Consider the following 22760-nt stretch of genomic DNA (forward strand, 5'->3'; position numbering starts at 1 on the left):
TAAAAGTGTAGTTCCTGGTAAACCGATGGGGATTTCTACACGGCCAGCCAAATTTTACCTGTCATACCTGCTGCGAATCGCAGCTTGACGTGACCATTGCACTGCTTCAGAGGTCCTCGTTAGTATAGTGGACAGTATCTCCGCCTGTCACGCGGAAGACCGGGGTTCGATTCCCCGACGGGGAGTGAGCAGTTTCCTTCTCTGTTCTCCCTTTTACCTGCAATGACCACACACACCTTAATCGCACACCAGATCCTAGTCAATCTAATAATCTAGTCCTATAATGGGCTTGAAGAAACATGAATTCCACCTGTGCGCTCACAAGTCGAAAAGGTCTTCTCAGAAAGAGCTCCCATCAGAAGATATGCTAGTCCAAGAGAACACTGCTTGTGCAGCGTTTTCTCTGTTTTACGTGCGTCCCTACTGACAAATAAGTTTCTTGGTCTTGTCTTCTGTAGATTGTGTGCTAGCCAAACAAAGGACATCAAAGAGCTTGTCAACCAGAAGATCAGCTCCCATGACAAGAGATGCAATCTTGAGATCACAATTTGCATTGTCAATACAGCCATAAGTGGGGGAGTGCTTGAAGAATGACACAAATGGGAGTTCCCGCCTTCTCAATAGTCCTACATGATCTGTTATAAAAGTCCACAAATGTAAGAAAGCATTGAAATGCTCCTTTAATTACTACGGGGTATGCAAGCTCAGTTTCCGTAGTGTAGTGGTTATCACGTTCGCCTAACACGCGAAAGGTCCCCGGTCCGAAACCGGGTGGAAACATGGGTCTTTTCCTTCTTTGGTCACAAGGGAATTGATGTTCACTCTTTAGACAACTCTGCTTGTCCAGCATTTTCTCTGTTTTACTTGCATCCCTATTGAGAATTAAGTCTCTTGGTTTTGTCTTCTGTAGGTTGTGTGCTAGCCAAACAAAGGACATCAAAGAGCTTGTCAAGAAGAAGATCGGGGCCTTCAGAGGTGGCAAAGGGATTGGAAGTGGGAAGAGTGCAAGAGGAAAAGTTGACTTGAGTCAAGGTGGCTAATGAACGATACAGCAGGAAGCTGAAGTGGAAAGTGCAGCAGAAGAGCATGAGCGAGGTTTGGTGCAGCATGAAGACCATGTGCAGATGAGATCAGCCAACACAAGAGGAGTGGAACTGACTGGGCCACTAACTTGCTCTTCAACTGACTAGATTCTTATGCTAGCGTGTGCTAATGCTAATGTACCTGTGGAGCAAAGTGCTAGAAAGCCAAATGAGGTTCCACTGAGACTTGAACTCAGATCGCTGGATTCAGAGTCCAGAGTGCTAACCATTACACCATGGAACCCTGCCTGAAGCACACAAAAGATCTGTGTCAAACAGGCATAAAAGTGTAGTTCCTGGTAAACCGATGGGGATTTCTACACGGCCAGCCAAATTTTACCTGTCATACCTGCTGCGAATCGCAGCTTGACGTGACCATTGCACTGCTTCAGAGGTCCTCGTTAGTATAGTGGACAGTATCTCCGCCTGTCACGCGGCAGACCGGGGTTCGATTCCCCGACGGGGAGTGAGCAGTTTCCTTCTCTGTTCTCCCTTTTACCTGCAATGACCACACACACCTTAATCGCACACCAGATCCTAGTCAATCTAATAATCTAGTCCTATAATGGGCTTGAAGAAACATGAATTCCACCTGTGCGCTCACAAGTCGAAAAGGTCTTCTCAGAAAGAGCTCCCATCAGAAGAGATGCTAGTCCAAGAGAACACTGCTTGTGCAGCGTTTTCTCTGTTTTACGTGCGTCCCTACTGACAAATAAGTTTCTTGGTCTTGTCTTCTGTAGATTGTGTGCTAGCCAAACAAAGGACATCAAAGAGCTTGTCAACCAGAAGATCAGCTCCCATGACAAGAGATGCAATCTTGAGATCACAATTTGCATTGTCAATACAGCCATAAGTGGGGGAGTGCTTGAAGAATGACACAAATGGGAGTTCCCTCCTTCTCAATAGTCCTACATGATATGTCATAAAAGTCCACAAATGTAAGAAAGCATTGAAATGCTCCTTTAATTACTACGGGGTACGCAAGCTCAGTTTCCGTAGTGTAGTGTTTATCACGTTCGCCTCACACGCGAAAGGTCCCCGGTCCGAAACCGGGCGGAAGCATGCGTCTTTGCTTATGCGTCCTGATATAAAAGTGTCTGACTGCAGGCACTGCTTGAACTTGTGGGGTTCTACTGCTGTTTGGGACACAGACAAGAGAAAGTACTCAAATCTGGTTCAGGTCTCTGACATCTGTAACCTTTGGATGTTCGTCTTGCTAAAGAGTTGTCTATGGCCCAAATTTCTGCAAACTCCACAGACTTCACACAAATCAACAAATCTCCAGTCGCTATATTTCCTGAAGATGGAGGCACAGACTAAGCTCTTGGAAATGACTGGCTCTAGGTGGCCTGCACAGGACTTGGGCCTATTTTCAGCCAATGCCCAAGGCAATGAAACAAATGGGCGCTTTAGGCAACAGTTCTGCTGCCAGAGGTTCTGGGGTTCTTAGGGCAGCATATGTTGAGCTGTGCTTGCTTTAGTGAACTCCTAAATGTCCAAAGTTTAAGTGAGCCTAACATGGAGACTACAGTTCAGACTCCTTGCTAGAGTGCGTCTGTCTCTTCTCCATGGCTCCTTTTACTTCAAGGCCATGATAGGAACATGTCACCAAATTTGTCAGAGTGCGAGATTACTCAGTGAGACACATTGGAAAGCCAAACAAGCTGTCTTTCGGGGTTTCCGTAGTGTAGTGGTTATCACGTTCGCCTCACACGCGAAAGGTCCCCGGTCCGAAACCGGGCGGAAACATGGGTCTTTTCCTTCTTTGGTTACAAGGGAATTGATATTCACTCTTTAGACAACTCTGCTTGTCCAGCATTTTCTCTGTTTTACTTGCATCCCTATTGAGAATTAAGTCTCTTGGTTTTGTCTTCTGTAGGTTGTGTGCTAGCCAAACAAAGGACATCAAAGAGCTTGTCAAGAAGAAGATCGGGCCCTTCAGAGGTAGCAAAGGGATTGGAAGTGGGAAGAGTGCAAGAGGAAAAGTTGACTTGAGTCAAGGTGGCTAATGAACGATACAGCAGGAAGCTGAAGTGGAAAGTGCAGCAGAAGAGAATGAGCGAGGTTTGGTGCAGCATGAAGACCATGTGCAGATGAGATCAGCCAACACAAGAGGAGTGGAACTGACTGGGCCACTAACTTGCTCTTTAACTGACTAGATTCTTATGCTAGCGTGTGCTAATGCTAATGTACCTGTGGAGCAAAGTGCTAGAAAGCCAAATGAGGTTCCACTGAGACTTGAACTCAGATCGCTGGATTCAGAGTCCAGAGTGCTAACCATTACACCATGGAACCCTGCCTGAAGCACACAAAAGATCTGTGTCAAACAGGCATAAAAGTGTAGTTCCTGGTAAACCGATGGGGATTTCTACACGGCCAGCCAAATTTTACCTGTCATACCTGCTGCGAATCGCAGCTTGACGTGACCATTGCACTGCTTCAGAGGTCCTCGTTAGTATAGTGGACAGTATCTCCGCCTGTCACGCGGCAGACCGGGGTTCGATTCCCCGACGGGGAGTGAGCAGTTTCCTTCTCTGTTCTCCCTTTTACCTGCAATGACCACACACACCTTAATCGCACACCAGATCCTAGTCAATCTAATAATCTAGTCCTATAATGGGCTTGAAGAAACATGAATTCCACCTGTGCGCTCACAAGTCGAAAAGGTCTTCTCAGAAAGAGCTCCCATCAGAAGAGATGCTAGTCCAAGAGAACACTGCTTGTGCAGCGTTTTCTCTGTTTTACGTGCGTCCCTACTGACAAATAAGTTTCTTGGTCTTGTCTTCTGTAGATTGTGTGCTAGCCAAACAAAGGACATCAAAGAGCTTGTCAACCAGAAGATCAGCTCCCATGACAAGAGATGCAATCTTGAGATCACAATTTGCATTGTCAATACAGCCATAAGTGGGGGAGTGCTTGAAGAATGACACAAATGGGAGTTCCCTCCTTCTCAATAGTCCTACATGATATGTCATAAAAGTCCACAAATGTAAGAAAGCATTGAAATGCTCCTTTAATTACTACGGGGTACGCAAGCTCAGTTTCCGTAGTGTAGTGGTTATCACGTTCGCCTCACACGCGAAAGGTCCCCGGTCCGAAACCGGGCGGAAGCATGCGTCTTTGCTTATGCGTCCTGATATAAAAGTGTCTGACTGCAGGCACTGCTTGAACTTGTGGGGTTCTACTGCTGTTTGGGACACAGACAAGAGAAAGTACTCAAATCTGGTTCAGGTCTCTGACATCTGTAACCTTTGGATGCTCGTCTTGCTAAAGAGTTGTCTATGGCCCAAATTTCTGCAAACTCCACAGACTTCACACAAATCAACAAATCTCCAGTCGCTATATTTCCTGAAGATGGAGGCACAGACTAAGCTCTTGGAAATGACTGGCTCTAGGTGGCCTGCACAGGACTTGGGCCTATTTTCAGCCAATGCCCAAGGCAATGAAACAAATGGGCGCTTTAGGCAACAGTTCTGCTGCCAGAGGTTCTGGGGTTCTTAGGGCAGCATATGTTGAGCTGTGCTTGCTTTAGTGAACTCCTAAATGTCCAAAGTTTAAGTGAGCCTAACATGGAGACTACAGTTCAGACTCCTTGCTAGAGTGCGTCTGTCTCTTCTCCATGGCTCCTTTTACTTCAAGGCCATGATAGGAACATGTCACCAAATTTGTCAGAGTGCGAGATTACTCAGTGAGACACATTGGAAAGCCAAACAAGCTGTCTTTCGGGGTTTCCGTAGTGTAGTGGTTATCACGTTCGCCTCACACGCGAAAGGTCCCCGGTCCGAAACCGGGCGGAAACATGGGTCTTTTCCTTCTTTGGTTACAAGGGAATTGATATTCACTCTTTAGACAACTCTGCTTGTCCAGCATTTTCTCTGTTTTACTTGCATCCCTATTGAGAATTAAGTCTCTTGGTTTTGTCTTCTGTAGGTTGTGTGCTAGCCAAACAAAGGACATCAAAGAGCTTGTCAAGAAGAAGATCGGGCCCTTCAGAGGTAGCAAAGGGATTGGAAGTGGGAAGAGTGCAAGAGGAAAAGTTGACTTGAGTCAAGGTGGCTAATGAACGATACAGCAGGAAGCTGAAGTGGAAAGTGCAGCAGAAGAGAATGAGCGAGGTTTGGTGCAGCATGAAGACCATGTGCAGATGAGATCAGCCAACACAAGAGGAGTGGAACTGACTGGGCCACTAACTTGCTCTTTAACTGACTAGATTCTTATGCTAGCGTGTGCTAATGCTAATGTACCTGTGGAGCAAAGTGCTAGAAAGCCAAATGAGGTTCCACTGAGACTTGAACTCAGATCGCTGGATTCAGAGTCCAGAGTGCTAACCATTACACCATGGAACCCTGCCTGAAGCACACAAAAGATCTGTGTCAAACAGGCATAAAAGTGTAGTTCCTGGTAAACCGATGGGGATTTCTACACGGCCAGCCAAATTTTACCTGTCATACCTGCTGCGAATCGCAGCTTGACGTGACCATTGCACTGCTTCAGAGGTCCTCGTTAGTATAGTGGACAGTATCTCCGCCTGTCACGCGGCAGACCGGGGTTCGATTCCCCGACGGGGAGTGAGCAGTTTCCTTCTCTGTTCTCCCTTTTACCTGCAATGACCACACACACCTTAATCGCACACCAGATCCTAGTCAATCTAATAATCTAGTCCTATAATGGGCTTGAAGAAACATGAATTCCACCTGTGCGCTCACAAGTCGAAAAGGTCTTCTCAGAAAGAGCTCCCATCAGAAGAGATGCTAGTCCAAGAGAACACTGCTTGTGCAGCGTTTTCTCTGTTTTACGTGCGTCCCTACTGACAAATAAGTTTCTTGGTCTTGTCTTCTGTAGATTGTGTGCTAGCCAAACAAAGGACATCAAAGAGCTTGTCAACCAGAAGATCAGCTCCCATGACAAGAGATGCAATCTTGAGATCACAATTTGCATTGTCAATACAGCCATAAGTGGGGGAGTGCTTGAAGAATGACACAAATGGGAGTTCCCTCCTTCTCAATAGTCCTACATGATATGTCATAAAAGTCCACAAATGTAAGAAAGCATTGAAATGCTCCTTTAATTACTACGGGGTAAGCAAGCTCAGTTTCCGTAGTGTAGTGTTTATCACGTTCGCCTCACACGCGAAAGGTCCCCGGTCCGAAACCGGGTGGAAACATGGGTCTTTTCCTTCTTTGGTCACAAGGGAATTGATGTTCACTCTTTAGACAACTCTGCTTGTCCAGCATTTTCTCTGTTTTACTTGCATCCCTATTGAGAATTAAGTCTCTTGGTTTTGTCTTCTGTAGGTTGTGTGCTAGCCAAACAAAGGACATCAAAGAGCTTGTCAAGAAGAAGATCGGGGCCTTCAGAGGTGGCAAAGGGATTGGAAGTGGGAAGAGTGCAAGAGGAAAAGTTGACTTGAGTCAAGGTGGCTAATGAACGATACAGCAGGAAGCTGAAGTGGAAAGTGCAGCAGAAGAGCATGAGCGAGGTTTGGTGCAGCATGAAGACCATGTGCAGATGAGATCAGCCAACACAAGAGGAGTGGAACTGACTGGGCCACTAACTTGCTCTATAACTGACTAGATTCTTATGCTAGCGTGTGCTAATGCTAATGTACCTGTGGAGCAAAGTGCTAGAAAGCCAAATGAGGTTCCATTGAGACTTGAACTCAGATCGCTGGATTCAGAGTCCAGAGTGCTAACCATTACACCATGGATCCCTGCCTGAAGCACACAAAAGATCTGTGTCAAACAGGCATAAAAGTGTAGTTCCTGGTAAACCGATGGGGATTTCTACACGGCCAGCCAAATTTTACCTGTCATACCTGCTGCGAATCGCAGCTTGACGTGACCATTGCACTGCTTCAGAGGTCCTCGTTAGTATAGTGGACAGTATCTCCGCCTGTCACGCGGAAGACCGGGGTTCGATTCCCCGACGGGGAGTGAGCATTTTCCTTCTCTGTTCTGCCTTTTACCTGCAATGACCACACACACCTTAATCGCACACCAGATCCTAGTCAATCTAATAATCTAGTCCTATAATGGGCTTGAAGAAACATGAATTCCACCTGTGCGCTCACAAGTCGAAAAGGTCTTCTCAGAAAGAGCTCCCATCAGAAGAGATGCTAGTCCAAGAGAACACTGCTTGTGCAGCGTTTTCTCTGTTTTACGTGCGTCCCTACTGACAAATAAGTTTCTTGGTCTTGTCTTCTGTAGATTGTGTGCTAGCCAAACAAAGGACATCAAAGAGCTTGTCAACCAGAAGATCAGCTCCCATGACAAGAGATGCAATCTTGAGATCACAATTTGCATTGTCAATACAGCCATAAGTGGGGGAGTGCTTGAAGAATGACACAAATGGGAGTTCCCTCCTTCTCAATAGTCCTACATGATCTGTCATAAAAGTCCACAAATGTAAGAAAGCATTGAAATGCTCCTTTAATTACTACGGGGTACGCAAGCTCAGTTTCCGTAGTGTAGTGGTTATCACGTTCGCCTAACACGCGAAAGGTCCCCGGTCCGAAACCGGGCGGAAGCATGCGTCTTTGCTTATGCGTCCTGATATAAAAGTGTCTGACTGCAGGCACTGCTTGAACTTGTGGGGTTCTACTGCTGTTTGGGACACAGACAAGAGAAAGTACTCAAATCTGGTTCAGGTCTCTGACATCTGTAACCTTTGGATGCTCGTCTTGCTAAAGAGTTTTCTATGGCCCAAATTTCTGCAAACTCCACAGACTTCACACAAATCAACAAATCTCCAGTCGCTATATTTCCTGAAGATGGAGGCACAGACTAAGCTCTTGGAAATGACTGGCTCTAGGTGGCCTGCACAGGACTTGGGCCTATTTTCAGCCAATGCCCAAGGCAATGAAACAAATGGGCGCTTTAGGCAACAGTTCTGCTGCCAGAAGTTCTGGGGTTCTTAGGGCAGCATATGTTGAGCTGTGCTTGCTTTAGTGAACTCCTAAATGTCCAAAGTTTGAGTGAGCCTAACATGGAGACTACAGTTCAGACTCCTTGCTAGAGTGCGTCTGTCTCTTCTCCATGGCTCCTTTTACTTCAAGGCCATGATAGGAACATGTCACCAAATTTGTCAGAGTGCGAGATTACTCAGTGAGACACATTGGAAAGCCAAACAAGCTGTCTTTCGGGGTTTCCGTAGTGTAGTGGTTATCACGTTCGCCTAACACGCGAAAGGTCCCCGGTCCGAAACCGGGTGGAAACATGGGTCTTTTCCTTCTTTGGTCACAAGGGAATTGATGTTCACTCTTTAGACAACTCTGCTTGTCCAGCATTTTCTCTGTTTTACTTGCATCCCTATTGAGAATTAAGTCTCTTGGTTTTGTCTTCTGTAGGTTGTGTGCTAGCCAAACAAAGGACATCAAAGAGCTTGTCAAGAAGAAGATCGGGGCCTTCAGAGGTGGCAAAGGGATTGGAAGTGGGAAGAGTGCAAGAGGAAAAGTTGACTTGAGTCAAGGTGGCTAATGAACGATACAGCAGGAAGCTGAAGTGGAAAGTGCAGCAGAAGAGCATGAGCGAGGTTTGGTGCAGCATGAAGACCATGTGCAGATGAGATCAGCCAACACAAGAGGAGTGGAACTGACTGGGCCACTAACTTGCTCTATAACTGACTAGATTCTTATGCTAGCGTGTGCTAATGCTAATGTACCTGTGGAGCAAAGTGCTAGAAAGCCAAATGAGGTTCCACTGAGACTTGAACTCAGATCGCTGGATTCAGAGTCCAGAGTGCTAACCATTACACCATGGAACCCTGCCTGAAGCACACAAAAGATCTGTGTCAAACAGGCATAAAAGTGTAGTTCCTGGTAAACCGATGGGGATTTCTACACGGCCAGCCAAATTTTACCTGTCATACCTGCTGCGAATCGCAGCTTGACGTGACCATTGCACTGCTTCAGAGGTCCTCGTTAGTATAGTGGACAGTATCTCCGCCTGTCACGCGGAAGACCGGGGTTCGATTCCCCGACGGGGAGTGAGCAGTTTCCTTCTCTGTTCTCCCTTTTACCTGCAATGACCACACACACCTTAATCGCACACCAGATCCTAGTCAATCTAATAATCTAGTCCTATAATGGGCTTGAAGAAACATGAATTCCACCTGTGCGCTCAGAAGTCGAAAAGGTCTTCTCAGAAAGAGCTCCCATCAGAAGAGATGCTAGTCCAAGAGAACACTGCTTGTGCAGCGTTTTCTCTGTTTTACGTGCGTCCCTACTGACAAATAAGTTTCTTGGTCTTGTCTTCTGTAGATTGTGTGCTAGCCAAACAAAGGACATCAAAGAGCTTGTCAACCAGAAGATCAGCTCCCATGACAAGAGATGCAATCTTGAGATCACAATTTGCATTGTCAATACAGCCATAAGTGGGGGAGTGCTTGAAGAATGACACAAATGGGAGTTCCCTCCTTCTCAATAGTCCTACATGATCTGTCATAAAAGTCCACAAATGTAAGAAAGCATTGAAATGCTCCTTTAATTACTACGGGGTACGCAAGCTCAGTTTCCGTAGTGTAGTGGTTATCACGTTCGCCTAACACGCGAAAGGTCCCCGGTCCGAAACCGGGCGGAAGCATGCGCCTTTGCTTATGCGTCCTGATATAAAAGTGTCTGACTGCAGGCACTGCTTGAACTTGTGGGGTTCTACTGCTGTTTGGGACACAGACAAGAGAAAGTACTCAAATCTGGTTCAGGTCTCTGACATCTGTAACCTTTGGATGCTCGTCTTGCTAAAGAGTTGTCTATGGCCCAAATTTCTGCAAACTCCACAGACTTCACACAAATCAACAAATCTCCAGTCGCTATATTTCCTGAAGATGGAGGCACAGACTAAGCTCTTGGAAATGACTGGCTCTAGGTGGCCTGCACAGGACTTGGGCCTATTTTCAGCCAATGCCCAAGGCAATGAAACAAATGGGCGCTTTAGGCAACAGTTCTGCTGCCAGAGGTTCTGGGGTTCTTAGGGCAGCATATGTTGAGCTGTGCTTGCTTTAGTGAACTCCTAAATGTCCAAAGTTTAAGTGAGCCTAACATGGAGACTACAGTTCAGACTCCTTGCTAGAGTGCGTCTGTCTCTTCTCCATGGCTCCTTTTACTTCAAGGCCATGATAGGAACATGTCACCAAATTTGTCAGAGTGCGAGATTACTCAGTGAGACACATTGGAAAGCCAAACAAGCTGTCTTTCGGGGTTTCCGTAGTGTAGTGGTTATCACGTTCGCCTCACACGCGAAAGGTCCCCGGTCCGAAACCGGGCGGAAACATGGGTCTTTTCCTTCTTTGGTTACAAGGGAATTGATATTCACTCTTTAGACAACTCTGCTTGTCCAGCATTTTCTCTGTTTTACTTGCATCCCTATTGAGAATTAAGTCTCTTGGTTTTGTCTTCTGTAGGTTGTGTGCTAGCCAAACAAAGGACATCAAAGAGCTTGTCAAGAAGAAGATCGGGACCTTCAGAGGTAGCAAAGGGATTGGAAGTGGGAAGAGTGCAAGAGGAAAAGTTGACTTGAGTCAAGGTGGCTAATGAACGATACAGCAGGAAGCTGAAGTGGAAAGTGCAGCAGAAGAGAATGAGCGAGGTTTGGTGCAGCATGAAGACCATGTGCAGATGAGATCAGCCAACACAAGAGGAGTGGAACTGACTGGGCCACTAACTTGCTCTTTAACTGACTAGATTCTTATGCTAGCGTGTGCTAATGCTAATGTACCTGTGGAGCAAAGTGCTAGAAAGCCAAATGAGGTTCCACTGAGACTTGAACTCAGATCGCTGGATTCAGAGTCCAGAGTGCTAACCATTACACCATGGAACCCTGCCTGAAGCACACAAAAGATCTGTGTCAAACAGGCATAAAAGTGTAGTTCCTGGTAAACCGATGGGGATTTCTACACGGCCAGCCAAATTTTACCTGTCATACCTGCTGCGAATCGCAGCTTGACGTGACCATTGCACTGCTTCAGAGGTCCTCGTTAGTATAGTGGACAGTATCTCCGCCTGTCACGCGGAAGACCGGGGTTCGATTCCCCGACGGGGAGTGAGCAGTTTCCTTCTCTGTTCTCCCTTTTACCTGCAATGACCACACACACCTTAATCGCACACCAGATCCTAGTCAATCTAATAATCTAGTCCTATAATGGGCTTGAAGAAACATGAATTCCACCTGTGCGCTCACAAGTCGAAAAGGTCTTCTCAGAAAGAGCTCCCATCAGAAGATATGCTAGTCCAAGAGAACACTGCTTGTGCAGCGTTTTCTCTGTTTTACGTGCGTCCCTACTGACAAATAAGTTTCTTGGTCTTGTCTTCTGTAGATTGTGTGCTAGCCAAACAAAGGACATCAAAGAGCTTGTCAACCAGAAGATCAGCTCCCATGACAAGAGATGCAATCTTGAGATCACAATTTGCATTGTCAATACAGCCATAAGTGGGGGAGTGCTTGAAGAATGACACAAATGGGAGTTCCCGCCTTCTCAATAGTCCTACATGATCTGTTATAAAAGTCCACAAATGTAAGAAAGCATTGAAATGCTCCTTTAATTACTACGGGGTATGCAAGCTCAGTTTCCGTAGTGTAGTGGTTATCACGTTCGCCTAACACGCGAAAGGTCCCCGGTCCGAAACCGGGTGGAAACATGGGTCTTTTCCTTCTTTGGTCACAAGGAAATTGATGTTCACTCTTTAGACAACTCTGCTTGTCCAGCATTTTCTCTGTTTTACTTGCATCCCTATTGAGAATTAAGTCTCTTGGTTTTGTCTTCTGTAGGTTGTGTGCTAGCCAAACAAAGGACATCAAAGAGCTTGTCAAGAAGAAGATCGGGGCCTTCAGAGGTGGCAAAGGGATTGGAAGTGGGAAGAGTGCAAGAGGAAAAGTTGACTTGAGTCAAGGTGGCTAATGAACGATACAGCAGGAAGCTGAAGTGGAAAGTGCAGCAGAAGAGCATGAGCGAGGTTTGGTGCAGCATGAAGACCATGTGCAGATGAGATCAGCCAACACAAGAGGAGTGGAACTGACTGGGCCACTAACTTGCTCTTCAACTGACTAGATTCTTATGCTAGCGTGTGCTAATGCTAATGTACCTGTGGAGCAAAGTGCTAGAAAGCCAAATGAGGTTCCACTGAGACTTGAACTCAGATCGCTGGATTCAGAGTCCAGAGTGCTAACCATTACACCATGGAACCCTGCCTGAAGCACACAAAAGATCTGTGTCAAACAGGCATAAAAGTGTAGTTCCTGGTAAACCGATGGGGATTTCTACACGGCCAGCCAAATTTTACCTGTCATACCTGCTGCGAATCGCAGCTTGACGTGACCATTGCACTACTTCAGAGGTCCTCGTTAGTATAGTGGACAGTATCTCCGCCTGTCACGCGGAAGACCGGGGTTCGATTCCCCGACGGGGAGTGAGCAGTTTCCTTCTCTGTTCTCCCTTTTACCTGCAATGACCACACACACCTTAATCGCACACCAGATCCTAGTCAATCTAATAATCTAGTCCTATAATGGGCTTGAAGAAACATGAATTCCACCTGTGCGCTCACAAGTCGAAAAGGTCTTCTCAGAAAGAGCTCCCATCAGAAGAGATGCTAGTCCAAGAGAACACTGCTTGTGCAGCGTTTTCTCTGTTTTACGTGCGTCCCTACTGACAAATAAGTTTCTTGGTCTTGTCTTCTGTAGATTGTGTGCTAGCCAAACAAAGGACATCAAAGAGCTTGTCAACCAGAAGATCAGCTCCCATGACAAGAGATGCAATCTTGAGATCACAATTTGCATTGTCAATACAGCCATAAGTGGGGGAGTGCTTGAAGAATGACACAAATGGGAGTTCCCTCCTTCTCAATAGTCCTACATGATATGTCATAAAAGTCCACAAATGTAAGAAAGCATTGAAATGCTCCTTTAATTACTACGGGGTACGCAAGCTCAGTTTCCGTAGTGTAGTGGTTATCACGTTCGCCTCACACGCGAAAGGTCCCCGGTCCGAAACCGGGCGGAAGCATGCGTCTTTGCTTATGCGTCCTGATATAAAAGTGTCTGACTGCAGGCACTGCTTGAACTTGTGGGGTTCTACTGCTGTTTGGGACACAGACAAGAGAAAGTACTCAAATCTGGTTCAGGTCTCTGACATCTGTAACCTTTGGATGCTCGTCTTGCTAAAGAGTTGTCTATGGCCCAAATTTCTGCAAACTCCACAGACTTCACACAAATCAACAAATCTCCAGTCGCTATATTTCCTGAAGATGGAGGCACAGACTAAGCTCTTGGAAATGACTGGCTCTAGGTGGCCTGCACAGGACTTGGGCCTATTTTCAGCCAATGCCCAAGGCAATGAAACAAATGGGCGCTTTAGGCAACAGTTCTGCTGCCAGAGGTTCTGGGGTTCTTAGGGCAGCATATGTTGAGCTGTGCTTGCTTTAGTGAACTCCTAAATGTCCAAAGTTTAAGTGAGCCTAACATGGAGACTACAGTTCAGACTCCTTGCTAGAGTGCGTCTGTCTCTTCTCCATGGCTCCTTTTACTTCAAGGCCATGATAGGAACATGTCACCAAATTTGTCAGAGTGCGAGATTACTCAGTGAGACACATTGGAAAGCCAAACAAGCTGTCTTTCGGGGTTTCCGTAGTGTAGTGGTTATCACGTTCGCCTCACACGCGAAAGGTCCCCGGTCCGAAACCGGGCGGAAACATGGGTCTTTTCCTTCTTTGGTTACAAGGGAATTGATATTCACTCTTTAGACAACTCTGCTTGTCCAGCATTTTCTCTGTTTTACTTGCATCCCTATTGAGAATTAAGTCTCTTGGTTTTGTCTTCTGTAGGTTGTGTGCTAGCCAAACAAAGGACATCAAAGAGCTTGTCAAGAAGAAGATCGGGCCCTTCAGAGGTAGCAAAGGGATTGGAAGTGGGAAGAGTGCAAGAGGAAAAGTTGACTTGAGTCAAGGTGGCTAATGAACGATACAGCAGGAAGCTGAAGTGGAAAGTGCAGCAGAAGAGAATGAGCGAGGTTTGGTGCAGCATGAAGACCATGTGCAGATGAGATCAGCCAACACAAGAGGAGTGGAACTGACTGGGCCACTAACTTGCTCTTTAACTGACTAGATTCTTATGCTAGCGTGTGCTAATGCTAATGTACCTGTGGAGCAAAGTGCTAGAAAGCCAAATGAGGTTCCACTGAGACTTGAACTCAGATCGCTGGATTCAGAGTCCAGAGTGCTAACCATTACACCATGGAACCCTGCCTGAAGCACACAAAAGATCTGTGTCAAACAGGCATAAAAGTGTAGTTCCTGGTAAACCGATGGGGATTTCTACACGGCCAGCCAAATTTTACCTGTCATACCTGCTGCGAATCGCAGCTTGACGTGACCATTGCACTGCTTCAGAGGTCCTCGTTAGTATAGTGGACAGTATCTCCGCCTGTCACGCGGAAGACCGGGGTTCGATTCCCCGACGGGGAGTGAGCAGTTTCCTTCTCTGTTCTCCCTTTTACCTGCAATGACCACACACACCTTAATCGCACACCAGATCCTAGTCAATCTAATAATCTAGTCCTATAATGGGCTTGAAGAAACATGAATTCCACCTGTGCGCTCACAAGTCGAAAAGGTCTTCTCAGAAAGAGCTCCCATCAGAAGATATGCTAGTCCAAGAGAACACTGCTTGTGCAGCGTTTTCTCTGTTTTACGTGCGTCCCTACTGACAAATAAGTTTCTTGGTCTTGTCTTCTGTAGATTGTGTGCTAGCCAAACAAAGGACATCAAAGAGCTTGTCAACCAGAAGATCAGCTCCCATGACAAGAGATGCAATCTTGAGATCACAATTTGCATTGTCAATACAGCCATAAGTGGGGGAGTGCTTGAAGAATGACACAAATGGGAGTTCCCGCCTTCTCAATAGTCCTACATGATCTGTTATAAAAGTCCACAAATGTAAGAAAGCATTGAAATGCTCCTTTAATTACTACGGGGTATGCAAGCTCAGTTTCCGTAGTGTAGTGGTTATCACGTTCGCCTAACACGCGAAAGGTCCCCGGTCCGAAACCGGGTGGAAACATGGGTCTTTTCCTTCTTTGGTCACAAGGGAATTGATGTTCACTCTTTAGACAACTCTGCTTGTCCAGCATTTTCTCTGTTTTACTTGCATCCCTATTGAGAATTAAGTCTCTTGGTTTTGTCTTCTGTAGGTTGTGTGCTAGCCAAACAAAGGACATCAAAGAGCTTGTCAAGAAGAAGATCGGGGCCTTCAGAGGTGGCAAAGGGATTGGAAGTGGGAAGAGTGCAAGAGGAAAAGTTGACTTGAGTCAAGGTGGCTAATGAACGATACAGCAGGAAGCTGAAGTGGAAAGTGCAGCAGAAGAGCATGAGCGAGGTTTGGTGCAGCATGAAGACCATGTGCAGATGAGATCAGCCAACACAAGAGGAGTGGAACTGACTGGGCCACTAACTTGCTCTTCAACTGACTAGATTCTTATGCTAGCGTGTGCTAATGCTAATGTACCTGTGGAGCAAAGTGCTAGAAAGCCAAATGAGGTTCCACTGAGACTTGAACTCAGATCGCTGGATTCAGAGTCCAGAGTGCTAACCATTACACCATGGAACCCTGCCTGAAGCACACAAAAGATCTGTGTCAAACAGGCATAAAAGTGTAGTTCCTGGTAAACCGATGGGGATTTCTACACGGCCAGCCAAATTTTACCTGTCATACCTGCTGCGAATCGCAGCTTGACGTGACCATTGCACTGCTTCAGAGGTCCTCGTTAGTATAGTGGACAGTATCTCCGCCTGTCACGCGGAAGACCGGGGTTCGATTCCCCGATGGGGAGTGAGCAGTTTCCTTCTCTGTTCTCCCTTTTACCTGCAATGACCACACACACCTTAATCGCACACCAGATCCTAGTCAATCTAATAATCTAGTCCTATAATGGGCTTGAAGAAACATGAATTCCACCTGTGCGCTCACAAGTCGAAAAGGTCTTCTCAGAAAGAGCTCCCATCAGAAGAGATGCTAGTCCAAGAGAACACTGCTTGTGCAGCGTTTTCTCTGTTTTACGTGCGTCCCTACTGACAAATAAGTTTCTTGGTCTTGTCTTCTGTAGATTGTGTGCTAGCCAAACAAAGGACATCAAAGAGCTTGTCAACCAGAAGATCAGCTCCCATGACAAGAGATGCAATCTTGAGATCACAATTTGCATTGTCAATACAGCCATAAGTGGGGGAGTGCTTGAAGAATGACACAAATGGGAGTTCCCTCCTTCTCAATAGTCCTACATGATATGTCATAAAAGTCCACAAATGTAAGAAAGCATTGAAGTGCTCCTTTAATTACTACGGGGTACACAAGCTCAGTTTCCGTAGTGTAGTGGTTATCACGTTCGCCTTACACGCGAAAGGTCCCCGGTCCGAAACCGGGCGGAAGCATGCGTCTTTGCTTATGCGTCCTGATATAAAAGTGTCTGACTGCAGGCACTGCTTGAACTTGTGGGGTTCTACTGCTGTTTGGGACACAGACAAGAGAAAGTACTCAAATCTGGTTCAGGTCTCTGACATCTGTAACCTTTGGATGCTCGTCTTGCTAAAGAGTTGTCTATGGCCCAAATTTCTGCAAACTCCACAGACTTCACACAAATCAACAAATCTCCAGTCGCTATATTTCCTGAAGATGGAGGCACAGACTAAGCTCTTGGAAATGACTGGCTCTAGGTGGCCTGCACAGGACTTGGGCCTATTTTCAGCCAATGCCCAAGGCAATGAAACAAATGGGCGCTTTAGGCAACAGTTCTGCTGCCAGAGGTTCTGGGGTTCTTAGGGCAGCATATGTTGAGCTGTGCTTGCTTTAGTGAACTCCTAAATGTCCAAAGTTTAAGTGAGCCTAACATGGAGACTACAGTTCAGACTCCTTGCTAGAGTGCGTCTGTCTCTTCTCCATGGCTCCTTTTACTTCAAGGCCATGATAGGAACATGTCACCAAATTTGTCAGAGTGCGAGATTACTCAGTGAGACACATTGGAAAGCCAAACAAGCTGTCTTTCGGGGTTTCCGTAGTGTAGTGGTTATCACGTTCGCCTCACACGCGAAAGGTCCCCGGTCCGAAACCGGGCGGAAACATGGGTCTTTTCCTTCTTTGGTTACAAGGGAATTGATATTCACTCTTTAGACAACTCTGCTTGTCCAGCATTTTCTCTGTTTTACTTGCATCCCTATTGAGAATTAAGTCTCTTGGTTTTGTCTTCTGTAGGTTGTGTGCTAGCCAAACAAAGGACATCAAAGAGCTTGTCAAGAAGAAGATCGGGCCCTTCAGAGGTAGCAAAGGGATTGGAAGTGGGAAGAGTGCAAGAGGAAAAGTTGACTTGAGTCAAGGTGGCTAATGAACGATACAGCAGGAAGCTGAAGTGGAAAGTGCAGCAGAAGAGAATGAGCGAGGTTTGGTGCAGCATGAAGACCATGTGCAGATGAGATCAGCCAACACAAGAGGAGTGGAACTGACTGGGCCACTAACTTGCTCTTTAACTGACTAGATTCTTATGCTAGCGTGTGCTAATGCTAATGTACCTGTGGAGCAAAGTGCTAGAAAGCCAAATGAGGTTCCACTGAGACTTGAACTCAGATCGCTGGATTCAGAGTCCAGAGTGCTAACCATTACACCATGGAACCCTGCCTGAAGCACACAAAAGATCTGTGTCAAACAGGCATAAAAGTGTAGTTCCTGGTAAACCGATGGGGATTTCTACACGGCCAGCCAAATTTTACCTGTCATACCTGCTGCGAATCGCAGCTTGACGTGACCATTGCACTGCTTCAGAGGTCCTCGTTAGTATAGTGGACAGTATCTCCGCCTGTCACGCGGAAGACCGGGGTTCGATTCCCCGACGGGGAGTGAGCAGTTTCCTTCTCTGTTCTCCCTTTTACCTGCAATGACCACACACACCTTAATCGCACACCAGATCCTAGTCAATCTAATAATCTAGTCCTATAATGGGCTTGAAGAAACATGAATTCCACCTGTGCGCTCACAAGTCGAAAAGGTCTTCTCAGAAAGAGCTCCCATCAGAAGAGATGCTAGTCCAAGAGAACACTGCTTGTGCAGCGTTTTCTCTGTTTTACGTGCGTCCCTACTGACAAATAAGTTTCTTGGTCTTGTCTTCTGTAGATTGTGTGCTAGCCAAACAAAGGACATCAAAGAGCTTGTCAACCAGAAGATCAGCTCCCATGACAAGAGATGCAATCTTGAGATCACAATTTGCATTGTCAATACAGCCATAAGTGGGGGAGTGCTTGAAGAATGACACAAATGGGAGTTCCCGCCTTCTCAATAGTCCTACATGATCTGTCATAAAAGTCCACAAATGTAAGAAAGCATTGAAATGCTCCTTTAATTACTACGGGGTACACAAGCTCAGTTTCCGTAGTGTAGTGGTTATCACGTTCGCCTTACACGCGAAAGGTCCCCGGTCCGAAACCGGGCGGAAACATGGGTCTTTTCCTTCTTTGGTTACAAGGGAATTGATATTCACTCTTTAGACAACTCTGCTTGTCCAGCATTTTCTCTGTTTTACTTGCATCCCTATTGAGAATTAAGTCTCTTGGTTTTGTCTTCTGTAGGTTGTGTGCTAGCCAAACAAAGGACATCAAAGAGCTTGTCAAGAAGAAGATCGGGGCCTTCAGAGGTGGCAAAAGGATTAGAAGTGAGATGAGTGCAAGAGGAAAAGTTGACTTGAGTCAAGGTGGCTAATGAACGATACAGCAGGAAGCTGAAGTGGAAAGTGCAGCAGAAGAGCATGAGCGAGGTTTGGTGCAGCATGAAGACCATGTGCAGATGAGATCAGCCAACACAAGAGGAGTGGAACTGACTGGGCCACTAACTTGCTCTATAACTGACTAGATTCTTATGCTAGCGTGTGCTAATGCTAATGTACCTGTGGAGCAAAGTGCTAGAAAGCCAAATGAGGTTCCACTGAGACTTGAACTCAGATCGCTGGATTCAGAGTCCAGAGTGCTAACCATTACACCATGGAACCCTGCCTGAAGCACACAAAAGATCTGTGTCAAACAGGCATAAAAGTGTAGTTCCTGGTAAACCGATGGGGATTTCTACACGGCCAGCCAAATTTTACCTGTCATACCAGCTGCGAATCGCAGCTTGACGTGACCATTGCACTGCTTCAGAGGTCCTCGTTAGTATAGTGGACAGTATCTCCGCCTGTCACGCGGAAGACCGGGGTTCGATTCCCCGACGGGGAGTGAGCAGTTTCCTTCTCTGTTCTGCCTTTTACCTGCAATGACCACACACACCTTAATCGCACACCAGATCCTAGTCAATCTAATAATCTAGTCCTATAATGGGCTTGAAGAAACATGAATTCCACCTGTGCGCTCACAAGTCGAAAAGGTCTTCTCAGAAAGAGCTCCCATCAGAAGAGATGCTAGTCCAAGAGAACACTGCTTGTGCAGCGTTTTCTCTGTTTTACGTGCGTCCCTACTGACAAATAAGTTTCTTGGTCTTGTCTTCTGTAGATTGTGTGCTAGCCAAACAAAGGACATCAAAGAGCTTGTCAACCAGAAGATCAGCTCCCATGACAAGAGATGCAATCTTGAGATCACAATTTGCATTGTCAATACAGCCATAAGTGGGGGAGTGCTTGAAGAATGACACAAATGGGAGTTCCCTCCTTCTCAATAGTCCTACATGATCTGTCATAAAAGTCCACAAATGTAAGAAAGCATTGAAATGCTCCTTTAATTACTACGGGGTACGCAAGCTCAGTTTCCGTAGTGTAGCGGTTATCACGTTCGCCTTACACGCGAAAGGTCCCCGGTCCGAAACCGGGCGGAAGCATGCGTCTTTGCTTATGCGTCCTGATATAAAAGTGTCTGACTGCAGGCACTGCTTGAACTTGTGGGGTTCTACTGCTGTTTGGGACACAGACAAGAGAAAGTACTCAAATCTGGTTCAGGTCTCTGACATCTGTAACCTTTGGATGCTCGTCTTGCTAAAGAGTTGTCTATGGCCCAAATTTCTGCAAACTCCACAGACTTCACACAAATCAACAAATCTCCAGTCGCTATATTTCCTGAAGATGGAGGCACAGACTAAGCTCTTGGAAATGACTGGCTCTAGGTGGCCTGCACAGGACTTGGGCCTATTTTCAGCCAATGCCCAAGGCAATGAAACAAATGGGCGCTTTAGGCAACAGTTCTGCTGCCAGAGGTTCTGGGGTTCTTAGGGCAGCATATGTTGAGCTGTGCTTGCTTTAGTGAACTCCTAAATGTCCAAAGTTTAAGTGAGCCTAACATGGAGACTACAGTTCAGACTCCTTGCTAGAGTGCGTCTGTCTCTTCTCCATGGCTCCTTTTACTTCAAGGCCATGATAGGAACATGTCACCAAATTTGTCAGAGTGCGAGATTACTCAGTGAGACACATTGGAAAGCCAAACAAGCTGTCTTTCGGGGTTTCCGTAGTGTAGTGGTTATCACGTTCGCCTCACACGCGAAAGGTCCCCGGTCCTAAACCGGGCGGAAACATGGGTCTTTTCCTTCTTTGGTTACAAGGGAATTGATATTCACTCTTTAGACAACTCTGCTTGTCCAGCATTTTCTCTGTTTTACTTGCATCCCTATTGAGAATTAAGTCTCTTGGTTTTGTCTTCTGTAGGTTGTGTGCTAGCCAAACAAAGGACATCAAAGAGCTTGTCAAGAAGAAGATCGGGCCCTTCAGAGGTAGCAAAGGGATTGGAAGTGGGAAGAGTGCAAGAGGAAAAGTTGACTTGAGTCAAGGTGGCTAATGAACGATACAGCAGGAAGCTGAAGTGGAAAGTGCAGCAGAAGAGAATGAGCGAGGTTTGGTGCAGCATGAAGACCATGTGCAGATGAGATCAGCCAACACAAGAGGAGTGGAACTGACTGGGCCACTAACTTGCTCTTTAACTGACTAGATTCTTATGCTAGCGTGTGCTAATGCTAATGTACCTGTGGAGCAAAGTGCTAGAAAGCCAAATGAGGTTCCACTGAGACTTGAACTCAGATCGCTGGATTCAGAGTCCAGAGTGCTAACCATTACACCATGGAACCCTGCCTGAAGCACACAAAAGATCTGTGTCAAACAGGCATAAAAGTGTAGTTCCTGGTAAACCGATGGGGATTTCTACACGGCCAGCCAAATTTTACCTGTCATACCTGCTGCGAATCGCAGCTTGACGTGACCATTGCACTGCTTCAGAGGTCCTCGTTAGTATAGTGGACAGTATCTCCGCCTGTCACGCGGAAGACCGGGGTTCGATTCCCCGACGGGGAGTGAGCAGTTTCCTTCTCTGTTCTCCCTTTTACCTGCAATGACCACACACACCTTAATCGCACACCAGATCCTAGTCAATCTAATAATCTAGTCCTATAATGGGCTTGAAGAAACATGAATTCCACCTGTGCGCTCACAAGTCGAAAAGGTCTTCTCAGAAAGAGCTCCCATCAGAAGATATGCTAGTCCAAGAGAACACTGCTTGTGCAGCGTTTTCTCTGTTTTACGTGCGTCCCTACTGACAAATAAGTTTCTTGGTCTTGTCTTCTGTAGATTGTGTGCTAGCCAAACAAAGGACATCAAAGAGCTTGTCAACCAGAAGATCAGCTCCCATGACAAGAGATGCAATCTTGAGATCACAATTTGCATTGTCAATACAGCCATAAGTGGGGGAGTGCTTGAAGAATGACACAAATGGGAGTTCCCGCCTTCTCAATAGTCCTACATGATCTGTTATAAAAGTCCACAAATGTAAGAAAGCATTGAAATGCTCCTTTAATTACTACGGGGTACGCAAGCTCAGTTTCCGTAGTGTAGTGGTTATCACGTTCGCCTAACACGCGAAAGGTCCCCGGTCCGAAACCGGGTGGAAACATGGGTCTTTTCCTTCTTTGGTCACAAGGGAATTGATGTTCACTCTTTAGACAACTCTGCTTGTCCAGCATTTTCTCTGTTTTACTTGCATCCCTATTGAGAATTAAGTCTCTTGGTTTTGTCTTCTGTAGGTTGTGTGCTAGCCAAACAAAGGACATCAAAGAGCTTGTCAAGAAGAAGATCGGGGCCTTCAGAGGTGGCAAAGGGATTGGAAGTGGGAAGAGTGCAAGAGGAAAAGTTGACTTGAGTCAAGGTGGCTAATGAACGATACAGCAGGAAGCTGAAGTGGAAAGTGCAGCAGAAGAGCATGAGCGAGGTTTGGTGCAGCATGAAGACCATGTGCAGATGAGATCAGCCAACACAAGAGGAGTGGAACTGACTGGGCCACTAACTTGCTCTATAACTGACTAGATTCTTATGCTAGCGTGTGCTAATGCTAATGTACCTGTGGAGCAAAGTGCTAGAAAGCCAAATGAGGTTCCACTGAGACTTGAACTCAGATCGCTGGATTCAGAGTCCAGAGTGCTAACCATTACACCATGGAACCCTGCCTGAAGCACACAAAAGATCTGTGTCAAACAGGCATAAAAGTGTAGTTCCTGGTAAACCGATGGGGATTTCTACACGGCCAGCCAAATTTTACCTGTCATACCTGCTGCGAATCGCAGCTTGACGTGACCATTGCACTGCTTCAGAGGTCCTCGTTAGTATAGTGGACAGTATCTCCGCCTGTCACGCGGAAGACCGGGGTTCGATTCCCCGACGGGGAGTGAGCATTTTCCTTCTCTGTTCTGCCTTTTACCT

General features: G+C 46.3%; 43 non-coding genes across 43 annotated transcripts; 31 read left to right on the forward strand and 12 right to left on the reverse strand.

The window, feature by feature from the left end:
• Positions 1-113: 113 nt before the first annotated feature.
• On the forward strand, positions 114-185 carry trnad-guc (transfer RNA aspartic acid (anticodon GUC)). The gene has a single exon. It is a non-coding gene; the product is annotated as a tRNA-Asp (tRNA).
• Positions 186-707: 522 nt separating this feature from the next.
• trnav-aac (transfer RNA valine (anticodon AAC)) lies at positions 708-780 on the forward strand. The gene has a single exon. It is a non-coding gene; the product is annotated as a tRNA-Val (tRNA).
• Positions 781-1254: 474 nt separating this feature from the next.
• On the reverse strand, positions 1255-1326 carry trnaq-cug (transfer RNA glutamine (anticodon CUG)). The gene has a single exon. It is a non-coding gene; the product is annotated as a tRNA-Gln (tRNA).
• Positions 1327-2071: 745 nt separating this feature from the next.
• On the forward strand, positions 2072-2144 carry trnav-cac (transfer RNA valine (anticodon CAC)). Its single transcript has one exon. It is a non-coding gene; the product is annotated as a tRNA-Val (tRNA).
• A 614-nt stretch (positions 2145-2758) lies between these two features.
• Positions 2759-2831, forward strand: trnav-cac (transfer RNA valine (anticodon CAC)). Its single transcript has one exon. It is a non-coding gene; the product is annotated as a tRNA-Val (tRNA).
• A 474-nt stretch (positions 2832-3305) lies between these two features.
• On the reverse strand, positions 3306-3377 carry trnaq-cug (transfer RNA glutamine (anticodon CUG)). Its single transcript has one exon. It is a non-coding gene; the product is annotated as a tRNA-Gln (tRNA).
• Positions 3378-4122: 745 nt separating this feature from the next.
• trnav-cac (transfer RNA valine (anticodon CAC)) lies at positions 4123-4195 on the forward strand. The gene has a single exon. It is a non-coding gene; the product is annotated as a tRNA-Val (tRNA).
• Positions 4196-4809: 614 nt separating this feature from the next.
• trnav-cac (transfer RNA valine (anticodon CAC)) lies at positions 4810-4882 on the forward strand. The gene has a single exon. It is a non-coding gene; the product is annotated as a tRNA-Val (tRNA).
• A 474-nt stretch (positions 4883-5356) lies between these two features.
• Positions 5357-5428, reverse strand: trnaq-cug (transfer RNA glutamine (anticodon CUG)). The gene has a single exon. It is a non-coding gene; the product is annotated as a tRNA-Gln (tRNA).
• Positions 5429-6173: 745 nt separating this feature from the next.
• trnav-cac (transfer RNA valine (anticodon CAC)) lies at positions 6174-6246 on the forward strand. Its single transcript has one exon. It is a non-coding gene; the product is annotated as a tRNA-Val (tRNA).
• A 697-nt stretch (positions 6247-6943) lies between these two features.
• trnad-guc (transfer RNA aspartic acid (anticodon GUC)) lies at positions 6944-7015 on the forward strand. The gene has a single exon. It is a non-coding gene; the product is annotated as a tRNA-Asp (tRNA).
• Positions 7016-7537: 522 nt separating this feature from the next.
• trnav-aac (transfer RNA valine (anticodon AAC)) lies at positions 7538-7610 on the forward strand. The gene has a single exon. It is a non-coding gene; the product is annotated as a tRNA-Val (tRNA).
• A 614-nt stretch (positions 7611-8224) lies between these two features.
• Positions 8225-8297, forward strand: trnav-aac (transfer RNA valine (anticodon AAC)). The gene has a single exon. It is a non-coding gene; the product is annotated as a tRNA-Val (tRNA).
• Positions 8298-8771: 474 nt separating this feature from the next.
• On the reverse strand, positions 8772-8843 carry trnaq-cug (transfer RNA glutamine (anticodon CUG)). The gene has a single exon. It is a non-coding gene; the product is annotated as a tRNA-Gln (tRNA).
• Positions 8844-8994: 151 nt separating this feature from the next.
• trnad-guc (transfer RNA aspartic acid (anticodon GUC)) lies at positions 8995-9066 on the forward strand. The gene has a single exon. It is a non-coding gene; the product is annotated as a tRNA-Asp (tRNA).
• A 522-nt stretch (positions 9067-9588) lies between these two features.
• Positions 9589-9661, forward strand: trnav-aac (transfer RNA valine (anticodon AAC)). The gene has a single exon. It is a non-coding gene; the product is annotated as a tRNA-Val (tRNA).
• Positions 9662-10275: 614 nt separating this feature from the next.
• On the forward strand, positions 10276-10348 carry trnav-cac (transfer RNA valine (anticodon CAC)). Its single transcript has one exon. It is a non-coding gene; the product is annotated as a tRNA-Val (tRNA).
• A 474-nt stretch (positions 10349-10822) lies between these two features.
• Positions 10823-10894, reverse strand: trnaq-cug (transfer RNA glutamine (anticodon CUG)). The gene has a single exon. It is a non-coding gene; the product is annotated as a tRNA-Gln (tRNA).
• Positions 10895-11045: 151 nt separating this feature from the next.
• trnad-guc (transfer RNA aspartic acid (anticodon GUC)) lies at positions 11046-11117 on the forward strand. The gene has a single exon. It is a non-coding gene; the product is annotated as a tRNA-Asp (tRNA).
• Positions 11118-11639: 522 nt separating this feature from the next.
• trnav-aac (transfer RNA valine (anticodon AAC)) lies at positions 11640-11712 on the forward strand. The gene has a single exon. It is a non-coding gene; the product is annotated as a tRNA-Val (tRNA).
• A 474-nt stretch (positions 11713-12186) lies between these two features.
• On the reverse strand, positions 12187-12258 carry trnaq-cug (transfer RNA glutamine (anticodon CUG)). Its single transcript has one exon. It is a non-coding gene; the product is annotated as a tRNA-Gln (tRNA).
• Positions 12259-12409: 151 nt separating this feature from the next.
• trnad-guc (transfer RNA aspartic acid (anticodon GUC)) lies at positions 12410-12481 on the forward strand. The gene has a single exon. It is a non-coding gene; the product is annotated as a tRNA-Asp (tRNA).
• Positions 12482-13003: 522 nt separating this feature from the next.
• trnav-cac (transfer RNA valine (anticodon CAC)) lies at positions 13004-13076 on the forward strand. Its single transcript has one exon. It is a non-coding gene; the product is annotated as a tRNA-Val (tRNA).
• A 614-nt stretch (positions 13077-13690) lies between these two features.
• trnav-cac (transfer RNA valine (anticodon CAC)) lies at positions 13691-13763 on the forward strand. The gene has a single exon. It is a non-coding gene; the product is annotated as a tRNA-Val (tRNA).
• Positions 13764-14237: 474 nt separating this feature from the next.
• On the reverse strand, positions 14238-14309 carry trnaq-cug (transfer RNA glutamine (anticodon CUG)). Its single transcript has one exon. It is a non-coding gene; the product is annotated as a tRNA-Gln (tRNA).
• A 151-nt stretch (positions 14310-14460) lies between these two features.
• trnad-guc (transfer RNA aspartic acid (anticodon GUC)) lies at positions 14461-14532 on the forward strand. The gene has a single exon. It is a non-coding gene; the product is annotated as a tRNA-Asp (tRNA).
• A 522-nt stretch (positions 14533-15054) lies between these two features.
• On the forward strand, positions 15055-15127 carry trnav-aac (transfer RNA valine (anticodon AAC)). Its single transcript has one exon. It is a non-coding gene; the product is annotated as a tRNA-Val (tRNA).
• A 474-nt stretch (positions 15128-15601) lies between these two features.
• Positions 15602-15673, reverse strand: trnaq-cug (transfer RNA glutamine (anticodon CUG)). The gene has a single exon. It is a non-coding gene; the product is annotated as a tRNA-Gln (tRNA).
• A 151-nt stretch (positions 15674-15824) lies between these two features.
• On the forward strand, positions 15825-15896 carry trnad-guc (transfer RNA aspartic acid (anticodon GUC)). Its single transcript has one exon. It is a non-coding gene; the product is annotated as a tRNA-Asp (tRNA).
• A 522-nt stretch (positions 15897-16418) lies between these two features.
• Positions 16419-16491, forward strand: trnav-uac (transfer RNA valine (anticodon UAC)). The gene has a single exon. It is a non-coding gene; the product is annotated as a tRNA-Val (tRNA).
• Positions 16492-17105: 614 nt separating this feature from the next.
• On the forward strand, positions 17106-17178 carry trnav-cac (transfer RNA valine (anticodon CAC)). Its single transcript has one exon. It is a non-coding gene; the product is annotated as a tRNA-Val (tRNA).
• A 474-nt stretch (positions 17179-17652) lies between these two features.
• Positions 17653-17724, reverse strand: trnaq-cug (transfer RNA glutamine (anticodon CUG)). Its single transcript has one exon. It is a non-coding gene; the product is annotated as a tRNA-Gln (tRNA).
• A 151-nt stretch (positions 17725-17875) lies between these two features.
• On the forward strand, positions 17876-17947 carry trnad-guc (transfer RNA aspartic acid (anticodon GUC)). Its single transcript has one exon. It is a non-coding gene; the product is annotated as a tRNA-Asp (tRNA).
• Positions 17948-18469: 522 nt separating this feature from the next.
• On the forward strand, positions 18470-18542 carry trnav-uac (transfer RNA valine (anticodon UAC)). The gene has a single exon. It is a non-coding gene; the product is annotated as a tRNA-Val (tRNA).
• A 474-nt stretch (positions 18543-19016) lies between these two features.
• On the reverse strand, positions 19017-19088 carry trnaq-cug (transfer RNA glutamine (anticodon CUG)). Its single transcript has one exon. It is a non-coding gene; the product is annotated as a tRNA-Gln (tRNA).
• A 151-nt stretch (positions 19089-19239) lies between these two features.
• trnad-guc (transfer RNA aspartic acid (anticodon GUC)) lies at positions 19240-19311 on the forward strand. The gene has a single exon. It is a non-coding gene; the product is annotated as a tRNA-Asp (tRNA).
• A 522-nt stretch (positions 19312-19833) lies between these two features.
• trnav-uac (transfer RNA valine (anticodon UAC)) lies at positions 19834-19906 on the forward strand. The gene has a single exon. It is a non-coding gene; the product is annotated as a tRNA-Val (tRNA).
• A 614-nt stretch (positions 19907-20520) lies between these two features.
• On the forward strand, positions 20521-20593 carry trnav-cac (transfer RNA valine (anticodon CAC)). The gene has a single exon. It is a non-coding gene; the product is annotated as a tRNA-Val (tRNA).
• A 474-nt stretch (positions 20594-21067) lies between these two features.
• Positions 21068-21139, reverse strand: trnaq-cug (transfer RNA glutamine (anticodon CUG)). The gene has a single exon. It is a non-coding gene; the product is annotated as a tRNA-Gln (tRNA).
• Positions 21140-21290: 151 nt separating this feature from the next.
• Positions 21291-21362, forward strand: trnad-guc (transfer RNA aspartic acid (anticodon GUC)). Its single transcript has one exon. It is a non-coding gene; the product is annotated as a tRNA-Asp (tRNA).
• A 522-nt stretch (positions 21363-21884) lies between these two features.
• Positions 21885-21957, forward strand: trnav-aac (transfer RNA valine (anticodon AAC)). Its single transcript has one exon. It is a non-coding gene; the product is annotated as a tRNA-Val (tRNA).
• A 474-nt stretch (positions 21958-22431) lies between these two features.
• Positions 22432-22503, reverse strand: trnaq-cug (transfer RNA glutamine (anticodon CUG)). Its single transcript has one exon. It is a non-coding gene; the product is annotated as a tRNA-Gln (tRNA).
• Positions 22504-22654: 151 nt separating this feature from the next.
• On the forward strand, positions 22655-22726 carry trnad-guc (transfer RNA aspartic acid (anticodon GUC)). Its single transcript has one exon. It is a non-coding gene; the product is annotated as a tRNA-Asp (tRNA).
• Positions 22727-22760: the final 34 nt, after the last annotated feature.

Source organism: Rhamphochromis longiceps, linkage group LG8 (assembly GCF_057381845.1).
Source record: "Rhamphochromis longiceps isolate RC_006_pf linkage group LG8, R_longiceps_female_GT1.1, whole genome shotgun sequence".
NCBI classification, from domain to species: Eukaryota; Metazoa; Chordata; class Actinopteri; order Cichliformes; family Cichlidae; genus Rhamphochromis; species Rhamphochromis longiceps.